The following is a 14,520-nucleotide window of genomic DNA, read 5'->3' as shown; positions in this document are numbered from 1 at the left end:
TGTGTGATGCGTAAGTGGGTTTTCTGGGAAAAGAGAAAGGGAAAAAAAACATCTAATTTGTAGCTGCAACATTTGGGGATGAGATTAATTTTCTCAGCACATTGCTCATTTCTCCTGTAGCAGAAAGCTTGCACAGGAAGCCCTGTATGATGCTGCGCACTCCTCATGGATGACCAAGACACTTCAATGATCCTTTCTTGAGGAGGGGATCTTCACAGTTTTAGAAGTCCTTTAAATTTAACGGGTAAAAATCTCATCCCTTTCACACTCTTTTTCCTGCTCAAGGGGCAAAAAGCAATTCAGGTTGGCTCTAGGAAAATTCTCCCAGCAGAGCAGAACTGAGGTGCATGGTTTTCTGCTCCTTCTTAGAGCCTGTACACTTGTCCTGCTTACTGTAGGAACTGAAGCAAAATCTGGGAGAAAAAAATATGGGGCAAAGGCCCCCAGTCTTACCATGAGTCTTCAAGGAGACAGAGAATCTGGCTTTCATTGGCAGTATTTATAATACCCTCCTATGTCTCTGGTTTTGTCTACACTTTCTTACAACTTTCACTCCAGGCATTAAGACTCATTTGAGAGCACGTCTGCTTAACCACCCTAATCAGTGCAATAGCATCCTGCAAGGCCTGTCAGCCTCCCAGCTGGAAAGCAACAACTGCACAGAAGACAACAGCAGTAAGCAGTGGAGGATCTGATGGCATCTTCCGGCCCTGAACCAGGCCACTTCCAAGACCCAAATCATGATCCAGCCATGGGCAACAGGGATTTGCAGCCAAAACTCTTCCCCGCGTCCTGCAGATATTGCTGCTAGATAGTGAGTGGCTTGTGGGATGACAGAAATGACGAGGAGATTTCTGCAGTGCAGTGGAAAGATGGTTTGACTTTTGAAGCTCCTCATCAAAGGAACCTGAACCACTTTCAGTGTTTAATATCTTAACAACTCTATATTAGCTTCTTAAGTGTTAAGTACTGCAGAATATTTTTCTCATCAGTTTTGCTGTGTTTGCAGTTTTTAGGAAGGCATTAGTATCTCTTAGCAATTAAAGTAAATTCCACATTTTCACAGCAGTTTTTATTTTAACCTTATTTATTTCTGCAGATGGGGATATCTTTAACTGTGTATTTTCCCTGAAAATGCAGTTTCTGATAACACATTAATAAGGATATAAATGTCCAATTAACATAAGAAAACTCCCATATAAACCGAAATTAAGCTCTTCCCAGGTTTTTAAATCTGTGGATTTGTTTTCACCTGTATCTTTTAACACACTTGACACGTATATTTGTGTGGACAAGCTGGATATTACAGAACAGAATCCCATGTTTATAACGCAGAGTCTGCAGATGGACCAAAGTATTGGACTCTGAATTAAATGGTGTTTACATTTAACAAGAAATCATTCTATTTTAATACAAATGCAATCTTGAATCTCAGAACCTTATAGAATCATAGAATAGTTAGGGTTGGAAAGGACCTTAAGATCATCTAGTTCCAGCCCCCTTGCCATGGGCATGGACACCTCACACTAGACCATGTCACCCAAGTCTCTGTCTAACCTGGCCTTGAACACTGCCAGCGATGGAGCATTCACAACTTCCCTGGGCAGCCTATTCCAGCGCCTCACCACTCTCTCAATAAAGAATTTCTTCCAGTAGAACCTTCTAACATTTATATTTCTTCCAGTGAAAATATTCATGTTAATGTAGAGGTTTTCTTTTCCAATTGCCCATGAAGTCTTACACCTGGTCCTTCTAGGTGTGTTGTTAACTATGTTCTCTTTGTTCAGGTTAGCTTCCTAGGGCTTGGCAAAAAATGAGGCACTCAGCTTTAAACAAGGAAGAAATTATTTACAGACAAATTCTGCTTTACTGTCAAAGGTGAACAGAGAAACAATGATTCCGATGACCTGGAATACCTGCTGCGTGCAGTTTAGCAACAGAAGTACAAGCGAAACTTACCCTTTTGTTCATTCAAGTAATTCACTGCGCCTGCTTTATTCACCAGCAGTTTAAGAATGCAGAGTAGTTGTCACTTGTTTTTCCTCGGTGGACTCAGCTGATGAAACAAAAGCAACTAAAGCGATTGGTTGTATGCAATTTGGGCTGCATCGCCTTTCAACTACCGTGCTAATGTGTTTACAGAAAAAGAAGGCAGAGGGAAGAGATCTATTTTTAACACAGTTTCTGCTCTCTAAAAGCTTTTGATACAAGTCTAAGGAACGTGTCTGGGTCTGTTTCCGTTTTACGTTTCCTGCGACCTTGTGGAAGTCTGACAAGTGGCTCCTTTCCCTACAGGGACAGAAGTGCTCCTGCAGAAGGCAGGTACCCATTGCGCCCTTCCAGCTTCCTCAGCGGAGGAGCTGGACCCTATTAAAACACCTCCACCTACTGGGGAAAGGATGACTTAACTGGTGACGACGGAAAACTGGGGTCCCAGAATTAAAGCAATCGTCCTTGCCTGGGGATGTGCTGATTCAAAGCAATGATTTCCTTTCATCACATCCCAGCAGCATCTCATCTTCCCACACATGGCTCTGATCAGTCTGCTGCCTACTCACCTTGAACTTCGTGTCCCTTTTTTTCTCTCCCTTAGCTGTGGCACATTTTTCTCACCGTCACAGCTAAAAGCATTTATGCTGCTTTCCAGGGATTTAATCTCTCATCACCCAGAAGGCTCCCCATCCTCTTCAGAGCTAAACTGATCTCTGAAATACTCATGCTTTGATCACAGGTGGGTGTCTGAGGAGTTCCCCATTAGTTCTGCAGTCGTCTAAGTGTGTCTATACACTGGCCTTTGGGCTGTAAATCTCTCTGGGCAAGCATCTAGCATTTCTTTGTGAAATGTAGGTATAAAGCACCAGGTTGTTTCTCGATCACAAGCACATATCCGTTCTAGCATCACTGTCACTCATATCTCACAGTTTTCTCTGACTGGGGTGGCAAGTGAGTAGAGCTGCAGCTGCCTGTCTTGGATAACTTATCAACTAAAGCATGGATATTGAAGATCTTATTTACTCTGATGAATGAGGCCTTGTCCCCCTCTGTATCATTTAGAAAGTACAGCTGCCCCTGTTACTCATCATGTGTAATTACTTAGTGACTAAAATCAGAAAACAAACCCTACATTTTTGTGTATGTACATATATAAATAACTCTTCCACAGTCAAAAATTCTAAGCTTTTGTCCAGTTTATTGCTCTATAAAAATTTCTTGCCCTTGTTAGAAGATATAGTGAGCCCTTAATAAATAATCTTTATTTTTCTTTTTACTTCTAAGGAATGATTTCCAAACAGCAGTGACACTGTAGCAACATTTTCATCCCATATTAAGCCCACCAGCCAGGCACTAAAAAGGACTCCAAGACTTCATTTAGCCACTCCAGAAAATATTGAAGTTCAGAGGATTGCATAAATGAGTAAGAATTAATTACACAAGGAAGGGAAAAAAGTTTGGATCTCCAATGCAGGCTTCATACAACTGAAGAAAGCCCAAAGAAGATAAAGCAGCTCATGGAAAAACTGCTACCAAGAACATCTCCTCCTCATGCTCCAAAACCCCACTGCTGTCAAGGACACTGGATTGTTTATCTAATTCACGCTGCTTGCTTTCTTCAATGGCTATTGAAGCCAGGCAAGCATTTCTGAAGCCAAATATCTGATGAGACTGTCATGAGCAAGAATAACATCTGAGCTGTGTAAAGCTAAAGAATCAGTAAAGAATCTGCACCCTAAGGAAAGTTTGTTATTGCGGCTTGTGCACAGCTGGAAAACCTCATCCCTCTACTAGCTAAAACAATTTAATTAGCCCTAATTTGAGCTGCTCTGTTATTACACTGGCTCCTGACAAAACCATTTCACAGCATTTTCCCCTCAGTGTTTACTTTAGTGCATTACTGCTAGGAGGAGTATTTTCAGAGCATTTGGGGTCAGCTGCCTGTTCCTCCTCTCCAGCCGTTGAGGAATGCTGAGTAAGTTGTTCTTACCTGTTGAATTCATATTATTGCCTCCAGGTTCCAGCAGTTACTGTGTAAACTAACAGATCCCACTTAGGCAACTCAGGCTTCTATTTTACACAGGGCATTGGATCTAATGAGGCAGCAAAACACAGCTGCCAAAATGTAATTTTCATTTAAAAAAAGTATCTACCATCAGAAGCTTGAGGAAATTGGTGGGGCTGGGGAAGAACCACCAGGCTTTTCATCTCCAGGGCACTGGGGCTGCTTGTATCACTACACAGTTGCTCCCTTGTAACGTTGGTCCAACACTCACTGCAAGAGATGGTCAGACCAAAATCACTGCTAATGACAGCCTCAGCACACAGAATAAAGAATCTGCCTGTCTGCCAAAATGCTCAGCCCACGAGTTTAGAGTTCAAACTGATTAGGAAGGAGCTGAGAAGAGACTTGGATAAAATCACCCTGTGGATATAGAGGGGCTTTTAATTTCCAAATATTGGTCATTTAACTCCTTTTACTTAGCGTCTGGTTATTTTCATATTCAAAAGCTTGGAAATGCTCATTAATGTCAGTTTGAACTGCACTTTAGTAATATACACAATCAAGCCACAAGACTGCTTTGAGCTTCCCTATCCTTTCTTCCTGTCAAAGCTATAATACTGAATAAGAAACAGTTTAATATATTTTAAAGAAACCATAATTTCTCAGAAGCAACCCCCTTTAATGCTATATTTGCTTTTGAGTGAAGGGAAAATAACAGATGAAATCCACTCAAAAAATCATTATTTTGGTAAAAGCTATTTCAGCCTCTGAGGTTCACAAACCGCATTTGTAAGTTGAGCCACTCACAGCTCAGCCATATGGAAGCAGAACAGCTCTATGGGTCCTTCCTGTGGTTTTATTAAGACTTTTGTAGTCTTGAGCATACACAGAGACTGAATGTGAATTTAGATCACAGTCTTTATCCAGCTGTTTGCCCTGGGAGGCTGAAAGATGCATATGCCCCATTTTAGGAAATGTGCAATAGCTCAAACCCTAAATGGGTTTGAGGTATTGCTTTGGACTGTTCCTCTTCAAATCTTATTTAAATGATAACCAGTTCCAAATAACCAGGCAGAGGAAAAGGCAACAATCTCCTCCCTGCTCTCCCTGGATGTGCAGGAACTGTGACGCACTGTGCTGTGCTGCTTTATCTCTGATCACACCTTTTGTACCAATGGTCATTGTGAACATGTCCCTGAAAGCCTTTACCTTTACCCTCACAAATCCTTTCTGGACCTGTGGCTCAAACTTCTCTTTGCTGCATGGAGTACCACAAGAAAAGCAGAGGAGAGTCTCTTTCCTGACACAGATGCTCCTTCATTCTCTCCTGTGCTTCCCAGTGGGAAGTCCATTTGCAGTCCAAATTCTCCCTTCCTTAGAGACACTCCACTACCTTTAATCTTTACCAAATGATCACCCCCACACCATGCAAGATGTTCTTGCTGGTTTTGTGTTGGCAGTGGGGAGACAACCAAAGAGTAGCCAACCAGGCACACAGTTGGAAATCCATAGTCAAATGATGCTTGATTCCCTAGGAAATCTCTCAGCAATTCTATGAACCAGCAAGATGAGTTTATTGTAATCTAGTACTTGAAACCATGTGGCTGAGATGCTTCTGAAACCATCTAAGGGTAAATTTAGCATCTCCCATGGAATAATGTTCAAAATACACTGCACCTATTGATATTCTTAACAAAGCCATAACAAGGCAGCGAATGGCCTGCTTTGTTCAGGTTAGTTGTCTGTAAAGTGCTTTGGTATTTTGATAGGAAATGCAATGCACTGGACCTAAAAGAGTAGGTGTGATCTGATTTAGCAGAGCACATAAATCACTTTTGACAGTATAAGTTCACACCACAATAATACTATAGAAAAAGGGACTTTTGCTTTTAAAAGTTGAGATTAAAGATGAGGTGAGCGATTAATAAAGGTTATAGCTCCAAATGGCCTGAAATCACTGTCAAGCGCTCAATATATAGCCACCCACGGCAATTTATTTATGGGGCAGCTGGCGTTGCCTAAATTTGGGCCTTGGATGTCGGCTTAACTGCATGCTTAAGTCTTTCCTAGCATCCAGCTACTGACATTTTCAACTGCGTTCTTCCAATACAGGAATGGACAGACTTCTTCCTCATGTATATTTACTATAAAGGTCAGAGTAAATAGGCACAGCATGATGTCTTTCAATAGCCTTTTTGCAAAGATAAGGGAACATGGCATAGATCATCTCTTTCTCCCTGTAACCTTGGCAAGAAGGTAGTCAAGAAACATTATTCGAACATTACCAACTCCCAGAGTCTGGAAACTAGAATTAAGGCTGGACACAGTCCTGAGCCTTCAATCCTTGAATGCATCCAGTATCCAAGGACTCTACTTTCCTGGATGCTTACATTCTTCATTGATCTAGACCCCATATTTTCATTAAACTGCTAGTTAAAGTTTTCTTCTTATTGACGAATGTTAGCAGATATTGGTCGACAAGAGCATTGTGTTGATTTGTGACAACTTTTTTTCAATATCTAGTGCATGTGTTAAAAAAACTGAGATTAATGTTGTTTTTTCTGCAGAGCAGGAGAAAAGGAGTAAGAATTATTAAAACCATTTATTTCCAAAGGTCTGCAATGGAAACTAAAACTGGTCAGTGCCATATTTCAGAAACCTTGATGGGTTATATTCTTCTAAAGTTCCATTCTGAAACATAATTGCTGACAAACATTATTACTTTCCTGCATTGTGTAAGATGGCTATTTCTGCTATTCTACTCAGTCTGGCAGTCTTTCGCTGATTGGGACCTGCAACCTGTTGGTTTGGGGATTGAATTTATTATGATGCTGCTTCTTTGTTGTTAGGGCATATTGTCAATACTGAAGCTCACAAAGGCACCAGTGATCACCCATGTTTTGACAGCTTGTCTATAATTCTGGTGTTATGATCAAAAGGGTTGTAGTAGGACTTATAACTTGCGTCAGGTGAACAGAGAGATTGACCTTATTGAGAGTAAGGTGAAAAAAAATTCAGTTAACTTTTATTGCTAGGAAGTAAGCTGAAGACAATAGATTGTTTGGCAAAAGCACTCTAAAAAGGGTAAAGTGAATAGATCTTCTGAAATGCACAGTCAACAGATTATTACTGAGAGAAATAGTTGGTCATTAGATATTGCCATTTCCCACCTGATCACTTTCAAAGCAAAGTGAAAATTAAATCTTCAGAGATTTATCAAATATTTCATCTTAACTGTTCTGTCTGTCTTCCACCACCACTATCACATCCCACAGGTCTTTCAGGAATACACACAGAAAAGCTTTATTAAAAAATGATCCATGGTTTGTTCTTGTATATTAATATTTAAGACAATTTCAGCTGGCACTGAAGGGCTACTAGGCCCAGTGTATAGATCACCAGCAGTTAGAAAAATCTCACAGAAACTAGAGGATTCATAGGAGCAAGGTGTAGGAATATGTGAAAATCTTTTATATGTACATGATTTTGCACTATATTTGCATCCACATCTGCCATATAAGCCTTTGCGTACCTCAGGGTGGAAAACTTTGATTTTTACAAAAGATGAACTTTGAGCCAGTTTGGAGCAAGCACTCTTCCATGGTGGGCATCATGGGAAGATTTGAGTTTAGGCTAATCAAGGCACCAGAATGCCTAACTTGACCCCTTACAAGCACTTATTTGCTTTCATTGCCTTCATAGAGCATGGCTTTTCAAAACACATTTAATTAAGATGTCTAAGTAGCCTGAGTAGACAGTAAAACACATTATGCCCCAACACAATTCCTTGGAATATTAAAGCAATTTAATTGCAGTTCACCCAACCCTTGTAAAAATTGGCTAAAAATAATCTTGCTTTCACTAGTAAGGGAATCATGGAGGTTTTTTGTGTCTGGCTGAGGGTTTTTTTTTGTGGTTCATAGTGTGTGAAACTTAAGGTCTCATTCTATGTCAGTAAAGTGCTTGCAAGGCATAATAATTAATCAAACAGAAATCACATAAAGGGAAATTAAATAACACACAAACAGAACTGATATCTCAGGGCAGCACTATTAAGGGACTGTTTTTCACATGAGAGAAAAGCCATATGAAAGGAAAACGCCTGAGGCCACATAAAAGGAAAATTGCTTGATCCAGCTGGACCAGGCAAGGTAATTTCAGTGGAGACGGGAATGCACTGATGGCAATGTCCAAGACACCAAGAAAACCTTATTTGGAAAGTTGTGTAATGTTTGGGTCAGATTAACTTGAGGCAAAAAAAAATCATTAATATTGGGAAAAGTGAAGCAAAACACTGCTAAGGAGATCAGAATCTGTCTTGCAAAAGCAGGCTTAAGGGCAATTCCTTATTAATCTTAGAGGAAAAAATAAAGGCCTGAGTGCAGCACGATTTTGCTCTGTAAATACTCTAGGAACAAATAGAAAAGGGAAGAAGAAGGATTTAAGCTATAAAACAAAGCCAACCCTCTTGGAAAATCAGTGCAGATGGGGTCTGGTACTCCACATTGTGTCCTCCAGCTGAAAAAAGTAATCAGACCAAATATTTCTGACAGCAGCATTGCCTAATCATGCTGCATTCAGGAGAAAGCCAGGCAGGCACATTGCCAGGGCCACTTCAGTGTTCCTGGGAAGGGAACCAAACTGCATGCAGACAGCACACCCAACAGATTGCTCTCTGCACCCATTTTCTTCCAGAAAGCCTGCTTTCTGCAAAATGTTACAAGCCTTAATGTTTGTAAGCAGGCTTATTGCTTTAAAATATGATACATAAATTGAGTGGTTTATTGCTTCAGAAGAACATTGGAAGTTTTGTCAGCAATTTACAGTGGAGGAGATAGAAGAGGAAATCCACCGATCAGTGGCAAACTTCTTTTTTTAAGATGATAGGCTGAAATCAGTAATCTCAATTTATGCTGAAAATTTATGGGGGTCTGACAGACTCAATAAAAGCTTACTAAGCCAACAACTACTATCATGCACGGCTCCCTGCAATACGTGGATTAGCTCTCGTTGGCTTTGGAATACTCCACTGTGTGTAGAAACCTGCTGCTTTTGTAGAACTAAAATTATATGAGCTATCAGACCTTCCTCCATAATTATACTTCAGATTATTGTACTGAAAGAGAAATCATAGAGAGGCAGCTAGCTAAGCATTCAGAATAGTACTTTTATATACAATTATAACTACGAGTTGTCATCCAGTACAAAACATATAGTATCTCTGTGACATGTAAGGCAAGGCAAAGAGTATAAAAATACTTTGCAAAGTTGCACAAGAAAAAATTTCCAGACTTCTGGTAGAAGTATACCCTATTTGTTATTTTTCACACTAAAGCATCTCCAAGTCTGTCAGTAGAGGTGTTTGTGAATCCCAAAAGTTACATGAAGCTGAGCATAAGCCATCATTCACTCAAATATCAGATCTGCAAATCCTACAATAGTAATCTATTGTCATTGCTTAAAAAATGTGATTTGTCCAACAGAAATTCAAAGGAAATTGAAGAAAAAAATCTCTTCTTATTCTGATGGCCATTCGCAGACCATGGTCTCCAGTGTAGATGATTGGCTCAAGAAAAACTGGTCTGTTTGCTGCAGAAGCCCTTTCTTTCCATTTGTGTCTCCAGAGCAAAAGGGCTGCGTTAGTGCGAGGCCAGCACAACCCCATCATCTGTGCAGGAGTGGGAGCTGCAAGTTCCCACTTCTTCTTCCCTTTCCCCCCGCTCCACAACCATGGTGTGAAAGGACCAAATCTGTGTACACCACATTGCACTGGAACAGAGCAATACCTAGTTTAATATGTGTAGTTAACAGAAATAGCTTCTTTAATGAAATGCAATTTCCTTGATTCTTTGTGTGAACCAGAACACAGATGAATTGGATTAGGTGCTGTCCATTAGCCCGTTACATCTGATATGTCATTTTACATGGCCAAGGGATTCCCTGTAGCAAAGCCTTGATAATCCCAGCCATCCATGTGCCAAATTCTATGCTGTGTGATGCTGGGTTGCCCTATGACAGTTGGGACATTGTCAGGCCGTGCATCCTTTGTCCTCCTGCTGGCACTCTGGAAGTATCGATGGGTTTTAGTTTCGTGAGGGTTATTCCACTTAGTCTTTTGAAGACAGAACACTGTTTTCTCTTGAAGGAAGCACAAAAACATATTGCTGAATGGCTCTTAACCCTGACTAGAGCAGCAGAAAGAAAGCCAAAGGGTTTCATTGCTGTGCTTACCACAGGCAAGCTGATGGGCAGTCCCTCTGAGCCCTTACCCTCTTGTATCTCCACAAGTTTAGGTCACTTAAATTCTCTCCTTTCTCATGCACCTCCTGAGACTGAAATGAGTTTACTGTCCTGATGTTTTCTGTCCTTGATGTTTATTTTAGTCTCTCTGATTTGCATCCACAGATTGTGTAATCTCTTTGAATTTTGTGTACTTTTAAGTAACTTCATCATGAACTTAGGGTGCTGAAGACTGACCTCTGAAAACCACAGAAGTATATTCAGAAATAGGATCACATTTCATAAGCTTAGGAGAGGCACTTTGCTTGTGAGTCTTTAAAAGGAACATACCACCAGCAAAAGTAAAGTATGACTCTGAATGTTCTGGAACAGGAATGTGTTAGAAATCATACTGCAGAAAGGAAACCGTTTACGTGAAAGCACAATCTTTGATCCTGCTTATGCAGGAGGTTTCTGGAAAATGGAAATGCAGGAAACCTTGCAGTTGAAAAAATATGTGAGATCGATGCCATATTTCAGATGAAGAGGGAATCGATAATTTAATCATTCTTTCATCCTTGGCTGAATTTCCTCTCTACCTATAATAACACTAATGCTGATCTACTATACGAGGCAGTAGAACAGACTTTAGCAGTAGGAGGACTATGCAATCAAGTCCCAGGAGTGATGCGTGTCTCAGTTCTGGTTCTTTAACCTGTCAATACTACATATGATCAAAACCAGATCCACCTTACTCCAGAGTCTTCAAGATACGAGTTTCCTACACTTGCTGGAATAAATGCAATTTTATCATCTGTATCCATTGCTGAATCTCTCCGTATCATTATAGCTGCAGAAAGAAAACTTTTAGATGTAGATCTTTTGGTCTAAAGGAAATGTAAAACCAGAAACTATGATACATTCCTCCCCTCTGAATTATTTGTGAACATAAATTACTTAAAATATAAGCCTTGTGAAGACTTTGATAACTCTCATTTCCCTTGTCTTTTTGCATCTAGTGAAACTAGGGGCAGTTGGCCAGAGGGCTTGTCACTGCTCAGGGACAGGCTGGGTATCAGTCTGCGGATGGTGAGCAATTGCACTATGCATCACTTGGAGTTCTTGGATTTTATTCCTCTCTCTTTTTTCTTTCAGTAAAACTACAATTATTATTATTTATTATTATTGTTGTTGCTGTTATTATTACTTTACTTTGATTATTAAACTGTTCTTATCTCAACCCTGAGATTTACCTTTTTCAGATTCTCTTCCCCATCCCACTAGAAGGGAGCGGGGTGAGCAAGCTGCTGCATGGTACTTCACTGCCAGCTGGGGTTAGACCACAGTGGTGGTCTGCAATCAAAAAACATCAGAACCATTTATTTAGAGGAAAAGTGATGTTTAGGCCCTCTGCTGCATAGGTCTAAAACATATCTATAAAAAGTATTTTTTTCTATTTCAATCGTTGTTATAATCTATTGGGGAAATATGGATCTCCACCAAAAGACTTCTACTATAACTTCAGTCTGTTAAAGTCACCAAAACATACACCTGCGACAGGGGCAGTTGTTCCTGTGCTTGACTATTAAGCAACAGAAAGAAGACTTTGCAATATGGCCTTTTTTTTTTATGGAGGAGAAGGCTAGTCCCTTTGTGTGATGTATGGTCACAGAAATTGGTAAAGTATTGTAAATCTGTGGAAGCATCACTCAAGAATGATTTCTAGTCTTTTTTTTTTTTTTTTTTCCTGTAGTAAGTGTTAGAATCACCAGAGATTCAAAGGCACTCATCAGCCATCTCTAACATCACTTAATTTACATGAAAATCTGGCTGTTCACACAGGTATATTGGGATAAGAGTGATTAATGCTAGTAAGCTGGGCAGGTAATTTAATTAGCTGGTAAGAATTCTGTCTTGGAATGCCTCATTAATTTGTTTTGAGCAGCTATCTCCGAAGTGTATCTGTTAACACTACAAAAGGGTATATTCAAATGTGACACACATGCAGACAGTTACACCTAGAAAACTGCTTTCAGTAACTCGACTGGAGCTGGAAAAATGCTTTTATTTAAGTCCTTGAGAGTCCTGTGTGTTTAGCATCTTCAAGATGCAACAATTCAGCAGACAGCAAGAGACGAGCAGTATGTGAGGGGTTACCACTGAGCAGGAGTGTAGGATGGAGCCTTGGATGTGCTACAAGAGACACACAAAGAGCTCCTGCCTCTAAAATCATTCCTGAAAAGAAATTCAGCACAGGGATGCCAGAAAGACCCTACTGCAGACAGCAAGTGTGCTGACAGGTAGAGAGAAAAGGACACATTTTTCTTCATAGTTTGAGACTCCCAGAAGAGGTCAGCAAAGGGCCAGAGGACCCTTTCCTCAGACCTCATCTATTCCCTGCATCAAAAGAAAACTACTTCTCTGTGCCGTAGCTTCATCACATAGACAGGTATTGAGGTGACAGGGTCACCCAGCTGACAGCTCACTCTTACTCTGTTTTCTTCCCTGCCTTCTGTGTAACTGTAACAGCCAGAAACTATTATGCTGTTTCATCCCTTGGAGGAACAAAAGGCGTCACAAAAAAGTGAGGAAAAAGCTCTATATGCTGCTTTAAGTGAGCTAAGCTTCTTCTGAAAGGAAAATAAACACATTCTGATCTGACAAACCATCTTTAACAGATCAAGGGATGTATAGATTTAGGCTGTGTCAAAGTTGTTAGGCAGATCGCTGCTGCAGTGTAAAGCAGTGCTCCCTCCAGCCTACACATTAGTTTCCCTTTCTGGGGGAGCTATGTGATTGGAGAAGGGTGACATCTGCATTGGGTATGACTGGATATGTCTGTGTGCCAGAAGGCTCATGTAGGTATCACGGTCAAGCTGTCATTTCAAGGAGTAATTCAGACAGCTTCAGAAAGGTGTCATGAGATACTGCAGCCCCACTTGAGCAGCTAGCGGGGTCCTGAGGCTGTCCTGCTCGCTCCCTCAGCATCACCAGGGACAGCTTGGCCTGGGCACATGGTTGGGTGGTTGTACTCTCTCCTGCACAGCAGGAACCTGCTCCACAAGAGATGTGGATAGGCTGGAGAGGGTCCAGAGAAGGGCAACAGAGATGATCGAAGAACTGGGAAGCCTGCCATGTGAAGAAAGGATGAGAGAATTGGGTTTGTTCAGCCCAGAGAAAAGAAGCTCAGGGGAGACCTTACCACACCACGTTCCAGTATTAAAAGGGTGGCTGCAAAGAAGATGGAGAATCTTTTTTACAAGGAGTTACATGAAAAAGACAAGGGGTGATGAGTACAAGTTGCTTGGGAAGATTCCAGCTGAACACAAAAGAAAAAGTTTTCACAATGAGAACAATCAGTCACTGGAATAATCTCCCCAGGGAAGTGATGGATTCCCCAGCACAGGGCACTTTTAAGATTCGGCTAGACAGTGTACTGGGCCATCTAGTCTAGGTCCTGCTTTTCCAAGCAAGATTGGACCTTACTTGGATGGTCCTTAGGTCCCTTCCAACCTGGTATTCTATGATTCTGTGATTCTCTTAAGCTCTTCCATGAGCCACAGACAAGTTCAGGAGGCAGCTAAGCTCCACCTAATCCTGTGAAGAGTCTGCTCTGCCATATCAGGGAATGTCTACTGGGACAAAAGAAAGCAATTATAATGGCCTGGCATTAAAAATCTGATCTAACGGTGGGTTTCCATTAATTAAGGAACTAAATCAGCAGAAACAGAGCTAGGTTTGATCATCTCAGCCTGAGGGTTTCAATTATGTGATTACTGTGATTCCTACAAATGTATCATTACATATGACTTATCTCTTCTGTAGCTGGCAGGTGTTCTCCCACTAGGCTACCCTTCAGACCCAATGTCCAGAATTGGGAAAAATTCTATTAACTGAAGAAATTTGCCTCTGGCACCAAGCTTCACATATTCAATAGGCACCAGCAGAACACTGGTTCTGGAAATCAAGACACCTTCCACTTTATAGAGGGTCAGTTAGAAACACTTCTGGATGATTAAGGAAATGCTTTACTCTGTCCTGACCTGGACCTTTGACAGATACTCCAGTAGAGGACTTCCCAGTCATAGACCCTCCAGAGAGCACCCATCAGCACTACCATTACACACAGCCAGGCAGACAGCCCAGACTGCCCAGACTCACAGCAGTAGCAGTATCGAAGATGAAACTGAAATACTCTCTCTATTCTCCTGTTACAGCAACTGGTGTTGCAGTAGTAAAAGATGGTACTCATAGGAATAGTTGGAAAACCCAATTCAGACCAGCCTTGCTCTCAAGTGGAAACA

This window comes from Pezoporus flaviventris, unplaced genomic scaffold (assembly GCF_033815535.1).
Source record: "Pezoporus flaviventris isolate CSIRO_AGI_PZ_B2104156 unplaced genomic scaffold, CSIRO_AGI_Pfla_v1 ptg000045l, whole genome shotgun sequence".
Classification (NCBI taxonomy): Eukaryota; Metazoa; Chordata; class Aves; order Psittaciformes; family Psittacidae; genus Pezoporus; species Pezoporus flaviventris.
Note: the sequence above shows the minus strand (reverse complement) of the source record.